Raw genomic sequence first — 16,767 nt, forward strand, 5'->3', positions numbered from 1 at the left:
TTTTTATCATAAGGAGGCATGTTTGTTTTATTTTATTTAAGAAATCCAAGGAAAATGGTGGTGATTCGGTTTGTTTAGCTAAGTAGGGTTTAAATTGGATGGGGCACACTTCTTTCACTTTCCAAGGCCACACAAAAACAAAAATAAAGTGTTTTGTTTTGCTATGAGATACCCTTGTCAATGGTAATCTGTCCCACAGTTATAGATTAAATGTTCTGCTTAATAATGGCAGACAATAGACACTGATAAATGATAAGAATGGCAGAATAAAAAGCCAAGAAAGAAAGCATGTGGATGACCTTGCATCTGATATGGCTTAGTGGAAATCAATGATGTTAGAACTGAAGCCACATAGAGTGAGAACTCATTCCTTTTAGTGGAGTCCTCAGCATAGCCAGAGAGTCGATTTTCCCTCCTGCTCCTCATCCAAAGACAGCACGGAGCCTATATGTGTAGCCACATTTGAAAGACACTTCCTGTCGAACAACACAACTGCAGCGGTCATCATCAGGTCCAACTTTTCTGAGAAGATGACTACTGATAAGCAGGTTACATTTGCATCACTTTGCTGGATTTACCAGATATCAAGTTATGCTTAGACTCATTGTGTCCAAGCTTTAATGAATAGATAGCATTTTGCATTAAAAAAAATTCCACCAAGCAGCAATTGAACACTGATGTCATTTACAGTAGGTCAAAAGACAGTGAGTTGTGCTCAAATTAACTCTGCAGAAACTATATTACAAGCCATGGGGTTCTCTGGGCCTATGGCCAATCAACCCATAAAGAGAACACTGATTTCTGACACCAGGAACAACTATCAAGTTCCAATTAGTCATCCATCCTGGCCTCATCAACCTTTGGCACACCAATTGTCAGAGCCACACCCTTGGACCTCCAGCGAATGTCTGAGTACCCTTCAGTTAACCTGTGAGTAGAACTATAGAGGAAGCATCAAACTACTAAATATTCAGGTATGATGGATATGTACTGTTGGTGGGACACTTTAAAGCAAACATAATGCTTACTCTCATTATTGACAATGTCACATTTCTGCTGATGGCCCCCAAGCTTTTCAGGTCCTCACCCCTTGTCAATTTTATGTACAATCAAATTTTAAATGTTTCCTGTTGGACAAATGAGCTGACCCATCTGTCTAGAATATGACAGATGGTCCCAGACTTACAAAGGAAATGGCCTAGCCTACCCAGGAGTCTTAAGGAATGATGATCGGTATGGTGTAGTATGTTCTAATTTGTAAAATTACAGTACATTTTTAATCAAAAAAGAGCAATTTACAGTACAGTACTGTATAAATTATACAGTATGAAAAATGGGCATGCATAAGGAGCCAGCTTGACAAGAGCAAAATTGTGACGGCTAGTCGCCTGGGTCAGAGCATCTCCAAAACTGCAGCTCTTGTGGGGTGTTCCTGGTCTGCAGTGGTCAGTATCTATAGAATAGCCTTCGTTGTCACATTTCAAAAGTGGTCCAAGGAAGGGACAGTGGTGAACCGGCTATAGGGTCATGAGCGGCCGAGGCTCATTGATGCACGTGGGGAGTGAAGGCTGGTCCGTGTGATCCGATCAAACAGATGATCTACTGTAGCTCAAACTGCTGAAGAAATCAATGCTGTTAATGCTCTATGGGTCAGGACTGTTTTGGCAACAAAAGGTGGACCAACACAATATTAGGCAGGTGGTAATAATGTTATACCTGATCGATGGCCATAAAGTTATGCCTGCTCTGTGTAAAGGTGTGTGGCAGTGGGCATGTTTGCCTGCTTTGTGAAACGTAAAATATTTTGCTGTAAAATTAGTTTGTACAATTTTGTTGTATAGCTATCGTCATTATAAGATCAAAAAATCTTTAGTTGAACCATCATAACTCTTGGACCATCTGTACTCAACACATTTTTAAATCAGAAGACAGTGGTATAAATCTGATAGTAGGTCTGAGAGGAATAAACCGATTACCAATATTCTGTATTTTAAAACTGTCTGGTGTTCTTTTGACATGCCACAAGATAGATTCACAATAATGGACCTTTGCAATGTATGGTTATCTACCTATTGCTCCAGAACACAGATGCTTTTGATCTTTGCTCTCTGCTATTCAGGCTCTCTCTGACACCAACAATGTTGATTAAAGATATGAGGTGGTATCAAAAGGTTTTGAGACTAGTTTTATAACACGCCAACAGATGACAGTACAAGGCTGCATGCACAGACACAGGGAGCACAGACTTTAAAGTCAGTGTGCCAAAAGATGTGTGTATCGTCCTGTAGACATCGGGAGCTGTGCAACTGGTGCACTTCAACCATGTGCGCTTCCATGTCTGCTATTCTGTCTACGTGCACACCCTGTCATCGATCTCTCCACATGTGAGTTTCTCACCAGAAACAATGTGATCGCCCACCCTAATCGCCAGATTTTGCTCCTGCGGACTTCGCTAGAAGATCGCCATTTTGACACCTTTGCGGAGATCAATTGTAAATAGCAGAAGGTGTTTGAAGACTTCCAGGACACATTCCAGAAGTGGCAGGAACACTGGGAGAACTGTATTGCTGCGCAAGGGTACTATTTTGAAAGTGATCGTGTGTAAACGTAAAGTACAATGAAGTGCTTTCTTGTAAACAGAGCTAGTCTTTAAACTTTTTATGATTGATGACCACCTGATATGGTGATGGTCCTCACACATATTGTGATGCACAGTCTTATTGTAAACTGTAAAAACTGTTCCATAGCACTGGAATAGAGAGCACAATTCATCAAAGGTAACCAAGTTTCCTTAAGAATGCTGTCTACTCTCTTGTCCTAAAATGTGCCACATTATCAAACTTGAAAAACAACTTGCTGCTATGTACAGTTCCAGATTCTGCTAAGAATGCATGGGTTTTTAAACACAACTTAAACAGATGTCTTCTTAACGGGTTACAATGGCTTTAACTAAAAAACTATAAACACAAGGATGTTCTCAACAAAAAGGTAATGAGCTCTAAACCTATGAATTAGCATGTCTTTTAACCAGTAGGTCATCTATTTGGAAGCAGTACCCCACCCAAAGTAATTATTCACTATTAATGTCATGGGAGACATATGAACCCGGTATGAGGATATATAGACTGAATGTTGTCTGAAAAAGATTAAGGATAGACCGATAGAGGCACAGGACACAATTGGAGGCTTAGTGTGACAGCAAATGGTCTGAGGGTGATCTGATTATCACTCAGATTTCAAGACACTGCCATGCTCTAGCCTGCATGAATAATTTAAAACTGTCACAGACTTTTACATCACCAAGGTTGCATGAGATGGTGATCTTCCCCAGGCAGAAAAGCTATTTAAGTGGGCCTAAAGACAACTAATCTCACTTATCAGAATGACACAGTGGTACAGTGGATGTACTTTGAAAGACCCAGGGGTATTTGGCAAGGCACAGGCTCATCTTCTGCTGATGCTATGTTTTGCCCTGACACAGCAGACTTCACTCCACCAACACAATCTAAACCACTGATCAGCATTGTGCACAGTTCAGCAGTCAGGCCACAGACTCCTGCCAGAGACCCTGGTTTCATCTACTGTTCTTGCAATTAGACAGAAAGTGTTATAATATATAATGATAAAATAGAATATATATATATAATATATGAGCTAAAATTAATTTATTTGAAGACTGGCTGCTTTACTGGCAATCACTTTTGGCAAAAAGATCGAGAAAGCTGCATGCTTTATTAATAAGCCCACTCTGATAAGCTGGTGGCCAGATGAGAATGTGATCTTATGGCCGACCCACAGATTCTTCCTAAGAACTCACCCACACCATGCTTGGCAGTTAACAGGGGTGAAATAGAAAGCGAGTTACATAAGTGACACCAAAGAACAGCCAGGATTCTTTGTCACTTGGAACCAGGACGGACCTGGCAGGAACATGTCAAGAAGGTTCCAGGAACAGCTCAGAAACAGAAGAATATTTTATAGTAAAATACTACTTATGGTCCCTATTGTTCCTAAATTGTTTTATTAATATTAAATGAAACTAAAAACATAGGAGTGTGGGTATAAATTTCATCCACACTGAAAAGATTTAATGGATATAAATGCTGCTCCGGAAAGTTCTATCAGTCATTAAATTTAAAGACTTAAATAGTTTTTCAACTAGGATAGTAAATAAAAGTGATGCAAGGAACAGAAAGAAATGGCTTGTAGAGTTTGTTGTAGATGAATTTGACTTGCACAGAGCCCTGGCTTTAACCCCACCCATCAACCGTGGTCAAAGTGTCTAGCCATCACTATTTATCCCTTGTCAAACCTGCTCAAATATTTATGCTTGCCCATTTTTCCTGCTTCTAACACATTAACTTTAAGGACAAAATGTTCACTTGCTGCTGAATATATCCAACCCACTAACAGGTGCCATGATGAAGAGATCATGTCTTATTCCCTCAACAGACATAATGTATATATATGTATTTATATATTATATATATAAAACCAAGCCATTACGGTCTCAAGCCCAGATAAATAGGGAGAGTTGCATTAGGAAGGGCATCCAGCATAAAACATGTGGCAAATCAAATATGGATCATGTAGAAGAATAAAACAATCACAAATCAGAATTTAATACCGGATCGGTCAAAGCCAAGGTTACCAACGACCGCCACCGGTATTGTAAGGTACCTGTGGAAATTGGGCTACTGTTGGCCAAGGAGGAGAAGGAGAGGAGGAAGACGTCTACAGAAACAGAGGGGTAGGGAGATGGAAAGGAGAAGTGTAGGAAAATATAGGTTAGTGTTGGTACTTTAAAAGATGATACCATGACTGGTAAAGAGAGAGGTAGCTGATATAATGGAGAGAAAAAAGGTAGATATGTTGTGTGTTCAGGAGACCAAGTGAGAGGGGAGTAAGGCCAGGAACATTGAAGGTGGGTTTAAACTGTTCTACCAATTCAATTCAATTTATAATAATATAATTAATAATACATTTTTATTTGTATAGCGCTTTTAACAATGGGCATTATCTCAAAAAAGCTTTACACAGATAACGCAGTGATAAAGAATGAATAAGATGTTCTTTAGAGGTGTAAGTTTGACTGTGGCAAGGAAAAACTCCTCGAGATGGCATAAGGAAGAAACCTTGAGAGGAACCAGACTCAAGAGGGAACCCATCCTCATCTGGGTTGCTCCGAATGTCCATTCATTACAGCTAAACAATGTTGGGGTGTGCAGTGATTGTGATCAGAAGCAAACTGTAGTCCTAAGTCAGTGTAGCAGACTGTTGATATTAAGTACAGACCAAATCTATCCTCAAAGCTTCTGCTCTTACTCCGTAATTTCATGGACACCGAGAAACCATCCCCTGCTGCACAGAGTGGCCTCCAATTAAAGAGAACACTATCCAGGGGCAGGCCGGGATGAAGCGTGCAGATCTGAGGAGAGGAGAGGGGACTGATCACTGGAACCTTAGGAGCATGTTTAAATCGACCGAGAGAGAGACAGAGAGAGAGAGAGAGAGAGAGAGAGAGAGAGAGAGAGAGAGAGGAGGGGTGACAGGAAGAGAAGGATATGGATTATTGTGTCCTTATTGTTGTATAAAAGTTAAGGACACTGTGCAGTTGGGACTTCGGCAAGGCTCGCTATGTCAGCAAAACTAAAAGGGAGAGCCAGAAGGTAACACATACATGAGGGATCTCTGGGATAAGAAACGACCCACCACACCACCGTCAACAAACGTAAGTAAATACGTAATATCAGCATACAAATATCCCAGTTCACTGAACACTATATATCCATGATCCCTCCAGATCCTTTACCTAAGACAAATCTACAGATCAAAGACTTGACTAAATAAATATATTTTTAGCCTCGACTTGGACACTGAAACTGTGTCTGAGTCCCGAACACTAAATTGAAGGCTGTTTCATAAATGTGGGGCTTTATAAGAGAAAGATCTGCCCCCTGCTGTAGTCTTCATTATTTGAGGTACCAACAAATAGCCTGCACCTTCTGATCTAAGTAGGCGTGGTGGATCATACTGGTACAGAAGTTCACTCAGATACTGTGGCGCGAGACTGTTAAGTGCTTTATACTTCAGTAGTAATATTTTATAATCAATGTAAGATTCAACTGGGAGCAGTGTAGACTGATTAAAACAAGGGTGATTTGGTCATATTTTGTATGCAACGACTCTTGCTGCTGCATACTGAACCAGAGATGTAATTGGAAAGTTTACTTCTAGCTGCATGTGGTCCTAGTAAAAGTACTTCCGTCTTTTCCGAGTTAAGCAGAAGGTTATTAAGCCTCCACTGTCTGATGTCCATTACACACTCCTCAACATTTAAGATTAAGACGAACTCTCTCATCTGGCTTTGCTGAAATATACAACCGTGTATTATCAGCATAGCAATGGAAGTGTATAATTTCACCCAGAAGCTGCATATATACAGTGCCTTGCAAAAGTATTGACCCCCCCTTGGTGTGTTTCCGATTTTGTTGTCTTACAACCTGGAATTGAAATGGATTTTTTGGGGGTTTGTATCATTTGATTTACACAACATGCCTACCACTTTAAAGATACAAAATATTTTTTATTGTGAAACAAACAAGAAAAAGGACAAAAAAACAGAACACTTGAGCGTGCATAACTATTCACCCCCCCAAAGTCAATACTTTGTAGAGCCACCTTTTGCAGCAATTACAGCTGCAAGTCTCTTGGGGTATGTATCTATAAGCTTGGCACATCTAGCCACTGGGATTTTTGCCCATTCTTCAAGGCAAAACTGCTCCAGCTCCTTCAAGTTGGATGGGTTCCGCTGGTGTACAGCAATCTTTAAGTCATACCACAGATTCTCAATTGGATTGAGGTCTGTGCTTTGACTAGGCCATTCCAAGACATTTAAATGTTTCCCCTTAAACCACTCGAGTGTTGCTTTAGCAGTATGCTTAGGGTCATTGTCCTGCTGGAAGGTGAACCTCCGTTCCAGTCTCAAATCTCTGGAAGACTGAAACGTTTCCCTCAAGAATTTCCCTGTATTTAGCGCCATCCATTATTCCTTCAATTCTGACCAGTTTCCCAGTCCCTGCTGATGAAAAACATCCCCACAGCATGATGCTGCCACCACCATGCTTCACTGTGGGGATGGTGTTCTCGGGGTGATGAGAGGTGTTGGGTTTGGGCCAGGCATAGCGTTTTCCTTGATGGGCAAAAAGCTCAATTTTAGTCTCATCTGACCAGAGTACCTTCTTCCATATGTTTGGGGAGTCTCCCACATGCCTTTTGGTGAAAACCAAACGTGTCTGCTTATTTTTTTCTTTAAGCAATGGCTTTTTTCTGGCCACTCTTCCGTAAGCCCAGCTCTGTGGAGTGTACGGCTTAAAGTGGTCCTATGGACAGATACTCCAATCTCCGCTGTGGAGCTTTGCAGCTCCTTCAGGGTTATCTTTGGCAGAGGTGGGAAGTAACGGAGTACAAATACTTTGTTACTGTACTTAAGTAGATTTTTCTGGTATCAGTACTTTACTCCACTATTTATTTTTCTTTTTTACTTTTTAGTTTTACTCATTACATTTTTACACAAAAATCTTTACTTTTTACTTCTTACATTTTCAAAACAAGCTCGTTACTTTAGTTTTAATCCATTGATTTGGTGAAATATAAATGTTTCTTTTCACTGCGCGCTGATTTCAGCCGAACAACCGATTTCCTGTTACTGCGCGTCTTTTTCAATCCGCTGGTGTATAAAGTCCTGACTCTCACTCACCACTAGTTTATGAAGATAAGAATCAGCAGGGCAGAAGGCAGTAAGAAGTTTGGGGTTAATGTGGATGAGACAGAGGGAGTCAGTGATTAAACATGACTGAGAACAGACACATTCATGATCATCATCATCTTTTCTCTACTTGTGTTCTATATGTGGATGTTCAGCCTGGATACATTCATTCGGTAACAACATTTTTAATTAGTTTTGTATTAATATATATATATATATATATATATATATATATATATATATATATATTAGGCTGTCAAAATTCAAATTATTGTAAACGGCACTAGATGTTATTAACACGCTATTAATTCAGCGCGCACTTCTGTTTTTACCATTTTTATAAAAATATAAATACATAAATAAATAACTAAATATAAAATAGGCGAAATTAAAACCTCCAGCAAAACATACACTTATTCACGACGTCCCTTCTTAGATATAAAATAAATAAATAAACTCCACCGAAAAATATTTTAATCAGTAAACTTTTGTTTTATTTTTGCACAAAGTCTCAAATCAAACACCAAATCCGCCATGTTTTACACAATTAATCCTCTGGGTGGCGTTTTGTGGGTTTTTCCCTCATAATGGCGACACAAACATAAATTACTGTCTTTATTGATCGTACAGATAAAAACAATACATCATTCAAATCTGTAAAATGTCTATGATTATATATATATATATATATATATATATATATATATATATATATATATATATATATATATATATATATATATAAAAGCTTCTTGACTTGATTTGAAGAGGTGCATTTTCTCCGGTATCACCTCATTAGCTGTCCGTGTGGAAACATAGCAAAGGCTCTTAATGATGTCCACACATCTCTGCACTGTTATAGCCTTTATATTTAATTACTGTACATATGCTTACATATATATCACATGCTGTACATATGATACATATTTATCTGCACTATTTGCACGATTGCTACTTTTTGCACTTCTGGTAGATGCCAAACTGCATTTCGTTGCTGTGTACCTGTACTATACAATGACAATAAAGTTCTTTCTTTCTTTCTTTCTTTCTTTCTTTCTTTCTTTCTATCTATCTATCTATCTATCTATCTATCTATCTATCTATCTATCTATCTATCTATCTATCTATCTATCTATCAAATATTAATATGATGTGAGGTCCAGTTAACAGCTAAAACAGGTAGAAGTAATAACTACTTTTTACTTAAGTACATGTCAGAGCCAAGACTTCTTTACTTTCACTTGAGTAAAAAGGTATAATCAGTACTTCAACTTTTACCCGAGTATTTTAAAACATGAGTATCTGTACTTCTACTTAAGTAATGGATGTGTGTACTTTTGCCACCTCTGATCTTTGGTCTCTTTGTTGCCTCTCTGATTAATGCCCTCCTTGCCTGGTCCATGAGTTTTGGTGGGCGGCCCTCTCTTGCCAGGTTTGTTGTGGTGCCATATTCTTTCCATTTTTTAATAATGGCTTTAATGGTGCTCCATGGGATGTTCAAAGTTTTGGATATTTTTTCATAACCCAACCCTGATCTGTACTTCTCCACAACTTTGTCCCTGACCTGTTTGGCGAGCTCCTCGGTCTTCATGGTGCCGCTTGCTTGGTGGTGCCTCTTGCTTAGTGGTGTTGCAGACTCTGGGGCCTTTTAGAACAGGTGTATATATATATATATACTGAGATCATTTGACACTTAGATTGCACACAGGTGGACTTTATTTAAGTAATTACGTGACTTCGGAAGGTAATTGGTTGTACCAGATCTTATTTAGAGGCTTAATAGCAAAGGGGGTGAATACATTTGCACGCACCACTTTTCCGTTATTTATTTTTTTGAATTTTTTTAAACAAGTTATTTTTTTCATTTCACTTCACTATTTTGTGTATGTCCATTACATGAAATCCAAATAAAAATCAATTTTTATTCCAAGTTAGGGGGGTCAATACTTTTGCAAGGCACTGTAAAGAGAAAAGCAGTGGGCCTAAGACAGATCCTTGCGGAACACTAAGCTTTACCTCAGAGAGTGTGATGAACTCACCATTTACATCAACAAACTGATAGCGATCAGTCAGCTAATACCTAAGCCAGTAGAGAGCTGTTTCCTTTATTCCAACAACATTTTCTAGTCTAGAAAGTAGGATAGTATGATTAATAGTGTCAAAAGCTGCACTAAGGTTGAGCAAAACAAGTAAGAAGGCAAAACCTTGATCAGAGGCCAATAGCAGGTCATTTACTACTTGAATTAGCGCTGTCTCTGTGCTATGATGAGGCCTAAATCCTGACTGATACAGTAAACTTAAAATCTTTTATTCCTAAACAGAACTGCAGTGCTAGAACCTTTTATAAAATCTTGGAGATAAAGGGGGGTTTGATATTGTTTTGTAGTTGGAGAGCTGACAAGGGTCGAGGTCAGGTTACTTATTAGGGGGTTGATAACTGCCAGTTTGAAGGATTTAGGTACATAATCAGTGCTGTATATTATTTTTAGAACAGTTTTAATTACTTCTGGAATTATCTGTTTGAAGAAACTGTAAGCAAGGGACCAAGAATGTAAGTTGATGATTTTGATTAGAAAATAAATTAAATTCGGTCATTCTCTTGAATAGGAGTAAAACTTTGTAATTGATTGTCTCTTTTAATTACAGTGCTGTCTACAGGGTTATTTAAGTCAAGTCAAGTTTATTTCTATAGCACTTTTCACAACAGACATTGTCTCAAAGCAGCTTTACAGAAATCAACAGTCAAGGTGAATGGTGTGCATTTATCCCTGATGAGCAAGCCATGGCAACTGTGGCAAGGAAAAACTCCCTTAGATGTTATGAGGAAGAAACCTTGAGAGGAACCAGACTCAAAAGGGGAACCCACCCTCATTTGGGTGACATTAAGTGTTTGAACATAAATCTTTCAACAATACAGAACACTGGAGAGTGAGAACTAACATGAGTACAGGAGTATAAGATTATAAGTAAATGTTCTTTCTACAGTCTTTGGTATAAAAGTAGGAGCTACTGAGCTCAACATTTGTGATCATCACAGATCCAGCAACAGATTCTCCATGCCAGAGCCTTTAAACACTCCAGGAGGTCCAATGTCAAAACTACACACATGTAGTGGGATCCAATTGGCACTGGTACGTCTCTAGATGGTTCAGGATGTTTGCGAGTTCGGCATCTACTTCTTTAAAGTCCATAATCTTCACGAGGTGGGACGTGACTGGAGCTGGCCAAACCTCAGGAAGCCTCGGGATGGGGAGAGAAAGAGAAGCAGTGAAGAGCAATTAGCGTAGCTGCTGTTCATGATATTAACAGCACAAGTTGATAATGTGCATGTGATCAGATGTTCTGGTGCACAAGGTTATGATGTGATGTGTGTTATGTGTAGGCTTTGCTAAAAATATATGTTTTTAATCTGCACTTAAACTGGGAGAGTGTGTCTGAACCTCGAACACTGTCAGGAAGACTATTCCAAAGTTTGGGAGCTAAATGTGAAAATGCTCTACCGCCTTTAGTGGACTTTGCTATTCTAGGAACTACTAGAATCCCAGAGTTTTTAGATCTCAGGGAGCGTGACGGATTGTAGCGTGTTAAAAGACTGGAGAGATACATGGGAGCCAAACCATTTAGTGCTTTATAAGTGATTAGCAGTAGTTGGTAGTCTATTCGAAACTTAACAGGAAGCTAATGTAGGGACGATAAGATTGGGGTTATATGATCATATTTCCTTGACCTTGTGAGAACTCTTGCTGCCGCATTCTGAACTAACTGAAGCTTGTTTATTAATGATGCAGGACATCCACCTAGTAATGCATTACAATAATCTATTCTGGAGGTCATGAACGCATGGACGAGCTTCTCTGCATCGGATATAGACAACATATTTCTTAGCTTAGAAATATTTCTAAGGTGAAAGAAGGCTGTTTTTGTAACTTGGTTGATATGATTTTTAAAAGATAAGTTGCTGTCTAAAATAACTCCCAGGTCTTTTACTGTTGAGCTAGTGGTTACAGAACATCCGTCTAAATGCAGGTTGAGATAATGGTGCTTCTGTGTTCTAGTTTTTGGGCCGATGAGCAAAATCTCTGTCTTATCAGAATTTAAAAGTAGAAAGTTATGGGTCATCCAATCTCTTATTTCCTTAACACACTCAGTTATCCGAGTTAATTGAGCTGTATCACCTGGTTTAGATGAGATATATAGTTGGGTATCATCAGCATAACAATGGAAGCTAATTTCATGCCTTCTAATAATATTTCCTAAGGGAAGCATGTATATTGTGAAGAGCAGGGGTCCTAGAACTGAACCTTGTGGCACACCATAGTTCACTAGCATTAGCCTGGAAAGCTCTCCATTTAAATCTACGAAATGGTAACGATCGGATAGGTAGGATTTAAACCAGCTTAATGCCTGTCCCTGAATGCCGATGATTAATAAAATAGTTTGTATTTATATTAATCGTCTGGATCGTCTGGATTTTTTGCCTGATGTTTTTAACTTTAATATTTAAAAAGTTAATGACATCATTACTACTTATCGATTTTGCATGTTATTGCAGTGATTTTTATTTCCTGTTAATTTTGCTAACTAGGATTATGCTTGTTATTTTCTATGAGGGTGGAGAAATATGCTGATCTAGCAGCACTAAGAGCTTTTCTATAAGGCAGGAGGTTTTGCTTTCATGCTATTTAAAATACTGTCAATTTGGTTTGACGCCATTTACGTTCTAATTTATGAGTGGTCTGTTTTAAGGTGCGTAAATAATCATTATACCACGGTGCAATTTTTTTCTCCCTGATCATTTTAATTTTAAGGGGAGCTACATCATCGATAGTGTAATGGAATGTTGATTCAGTGGCCCAGTTAAGCTTTGCAAGGTTAAACATTGATCTAAATAATGTCGATAACTTATAGATTATTGATAAAACTTGCTGCTGTAGATAACGTAAATGTACTCTAAACACGGTAACATGGCGGGGTACTAATGCTATAACTGAGGCAGATTTTAAAAGAGATAAGGCAATGATCTGAAATAGCTTTAGACCGTAGAATTATGACTATTTTTTATATTAAATCCAAATGTTAATATTATATCAAGAGTGCGTCCACCACTATAAGTAGGTCCTATAACATTTTGATTAATTCCTACTAAATCTAAAATGGACACAACTGCTGTTCTTAAGAAATCTTCCTGATGTTGCTAGATTTGTGATGAAATCTGCAAATTCTACAAGAAAATGAGAGTAGGGCCCTGGGGGTCTATAAATAATAATTAATGGAATTGACTCAGTAGACTTGCTTTTGAACGATAAATATTTGATGTTGGTTTAAAGAACTTTAAACCAACATTCAGTTTTTTTGTGTTACGCTTAGATTATTATTATAAATAGCTGCGACTCTGCCTTCTCTGACATTTAAACGGGGCTGGTATATGTAACTATACCCAGGAGGACTTGCTTCATTTAATGCTACTTATTCATTCTGTTTAATCCACGTTTCTGTCAAACACATTACATTAAACTCCTGGTCAGTAATAATTTTGTTTATAGTCAACGCTTTTGAAGTAAGAGATCTAATATTCAACAATCCTATCTTTAGTTCAGATGTGCTGGCTGTGCATTCATTCTTATTTAATTTAATGTTAATTAGGTTACTTAAACAGACTTTCTACCTTTTGGTTTCTCTCGGGAGACAGACACAATCTCAATTTGGTGGACCCTGAGTGACGACTCTGTGCAGCTAGCAGACAGTCAGTTTAGCCTTTTTGTCTGCTCCCTGGCCTTGGCTCTGGATAATCACTGGTTCAATAGTGCTGTTCTGAGACTATACTATACTATAAGAAATGAGAGCAGCACCTTCCGAGTGGGATGGATACTGTCCCGCCTTAACAGGCCAGCCTTGCCCTCAAAATTGCTCCAATCATCTATGAAGCCCAAATTGGTTTTGCTGTAAGATACATCGTCACACTGCATTCTGATGGGGCCAGAGCATATTACAGCATCGGACATTGCTGGCTCCCAGTTTACACCTAACCTGTACTGCTGGTGCCCCTAAAGTCCTAGATAATTTCACATGCCTCAAAATATAGTATTCTATGACCATAGCTCTTTCAGGTTTCTCAGCAGGTGCTTCACTGAGGAGTGCTTCCGTGGGTGAGCCTTAGCATTAGCTTTGGCTTTGGAAGTATGCCGCCGAGTCGTCACCCACTCGCCCACTGCTAGGGCGCTAATGCCGGAGTCGGGGGATGCTAACTCTACCTTGGGCATCCTGACTTTTACCTGGAGAACCTGAATCTGAATGCACTCCTCTAATGCTAGAATCTTCTCAGTCATAGAGCAAACTAACTTACACCTCTAATAAACAAAATTATTGCTAGCAACGGAAAAAGACTGACTATACATTTCACACTTAACACACTGAATGAACTGGATGCTCGCAATATCAGAGAAATTACGTACCTTAATGTGGTTACAAAAGTGTGTGTTTGCAGTTCCAATGGGAATAGCCTACAATCACTGCTTTAAAACAGGGAATAAAGCACTGTTTCAAAAGAAAAGAAAAAAGAAGAAACTGAGCCAATAGAAAGTAGAGAATGCAGAAAGTCAAAACGATCATTTGAGATTATTTGAGGGATGGCGTGGATGGAAAGAAAAATGGTGTAAAGGTGATCATAAAGGAGGAGTACACTAAAAGTGTACAGTAGTGGAGGTGATCAGAGTTTCTGGTAGGGTGATGAATGTGAAGCTGGAATTAGAAAGGGTGATAAATGTCATCAGTGCTTATGCTCCACAAGTGCATTGTGAGAAGGAGGAGAGGGGAAAATTATTGAGTGAGTTAGATGAAATGGTAGAAGGTGTACCTAGGAATAAAAGATTAGTGATTGGGGCAGACTTTAATGGGCATGTTGGTGAAGGGAAAAGAGGTGATGGGTAGGTATGGCCTTAAGGAGAGGAATGTGGAAGGGCAGGTGGTGATAGATTTTGCCCAGAGGATGGAAATGGCAGTGGTAAATACTTATTTTAAGAAGAAGGAGGATCATAGGGTGACGTATAAGAAGATTGGAGACTGTAAGGTGTTTGCACAGGATATTGTAGCCAGACAGCATCGGATGGTGGTCTGTAGGATTGCTTTGGCAGTGGACGAGGAGGAGAGTGAGGACTGAAAAAAGGAAAAGATAGTGGAAACTGAAGGAGGAAGACTGTAGTGTGAGATTCAGGGATGAGGTCAGACAGGGGCTCGGTGGTGGTGAAGAGGTGCTAGATGATTGGGTAACTACTGCAGAAGTGATAAGGGGGACAGCTAGGAAGGTACTTGGTGTAGCATCTGGAAAGAGAAGGAAGGACAAAGCGACATGGTGGTGGAATGAGGAAGTGCAGAAAAGCATATGGAGCAAAAGCAAAAAAAAAGCATATGAGGAGCTGTATGAGAAGTTGAACACTAAGGAAGGAGAAAAAGATTTTTACCGTTTGGCCAGGCAGAGGGAAAGAGCTGGGAAGGATGTGCTGCAAGTTAGAGCAATAAAGGATGAAGATGGAAATGTGTTGACTAGTGAGGAGAGTGTGTTGAGAAGATGGAGGGAGTATTTTGAGCAGCTGATGAATGAGGAAACTGAGAGAGAGAGAGAGAGAGAGAGAGAGAGAGAGAGAGAGAGAGAGAGAGAGAAGGTTGGATGAGGTGAGATGGTGAAGCAGGAAGTGGACAGGATCAGTCGGTAGGACCAGATGACAGACCAGTAGAAGCATGGAGGTGTTTAGGAAAGATGGCAGTGGCGTTTTTAACAAGATTGTTTAACAAGATTCTGGAAGGTAAGAGGATGCCTGAGGAATGGAGAAGGAGTGTGCTGGTACTGTTTTATAAGCATAAAGGAGATGTGCAGACCTGCAGTAACTACAGGGGAATAAAGTTGATTAGTCACTCCATGAAGTTATGGGAAAGAGTAGTGGAAGCCAGGCTGAGAGAAGAGGTGACCATCTGTGAGCAACAGTATGGTTTCATGCTGAGGAAGAGCACCACAGACGCATTATTTGCTTCGAGAATGTTGATGGAGAAGTATAGAGAAAGTCAGAAGGAGTTGCATTGTGTGTTTGTGGATTTAGAGAAAGCGTACGACAGAGTGCAGAGAGAGGAGTTGTGGTATTGTATGAGGAAGTCAGGTGTGTCAGAGAAGTATGTGAGGGTGGTGCAGGACATGTATGAGAACAGTGTGATAGCAGTGAAGTGTGCTGTTGGAACGACACATTCAACTACTCTACCATACTCTGATTTAAGGTGGAGGTTGGACTGCATCAAGGATCGGCTCTGAGCCCTTTCCTGTTTGCAGTGATGATGGACTGGTTGACGGACAAGGTCAGACAGGAGTCTCCATGGAATATGATGTTTGCGGATGATATTGTTATTTGTGGTGAGAGTAGGAAGCAGGTTGAGAAGAGTTGGAGAAGGTGGAGGAGTTTTTAGGTACCTGGGGGCAACAGTGCAAAGTAATGGAGAGTGTGTTAGAGAAGTGAAGAAAAGAGTGCAGGCAGGGTGGAGTGGTGAAGAGTAGGAGGACTGATTTGGGATAGAAGGATAGGAGGTAAAGCTGGAGATATATATATAGGTGGGGGGTAGGTGGTTTCGTCGCGCGCGTGCTCGCGAGTTATTTACATAGTTAGTTATTTCTTGACCGTGTTTTAACGTCACACCGACGTCACACTCCGCAGGAAGCGCGTCGGAGCCGAGTGAGTGCGCCAGGGAAAGTTGTTTTATAACGAGGATGCTTGTGCATGGATCTGATACCACGTACATGGTCAGGAACCGGGCCGAGTGGCGTAACCAGGCGTGCAAAAAGGTTTCCATGGCGAAAGTGACACGTCGTGTTGAAATCGAAAATGCTTAAACACGATAAAACCCAGCTAGATAAACCAATAAAGCCGTGCTCTTAATGATGCGCTTTAGGGGTTTCTTTTTTTTGACCAATCAGAGCGGTGTTTCTAGGCGGGCCCTTTCTCTGATTGGTGGACGGAGAT

This window comes from Silurus meridionalis, chromosome 12 (assembly GCF_014805685.1).
Source record: "Silurus meridionalis isolate SWU-2019-XX chromosome 12, ASM1480568v1, whole genome shotgun sequence".
In the NCBI taxonomy this organism is placed as follows: domain Eukaryota; kingdom Metazoa; phylum Chordata; class Actinopteri; order Siluriformes; family Siluridae; genus Silurus; species Silurus meridionalis.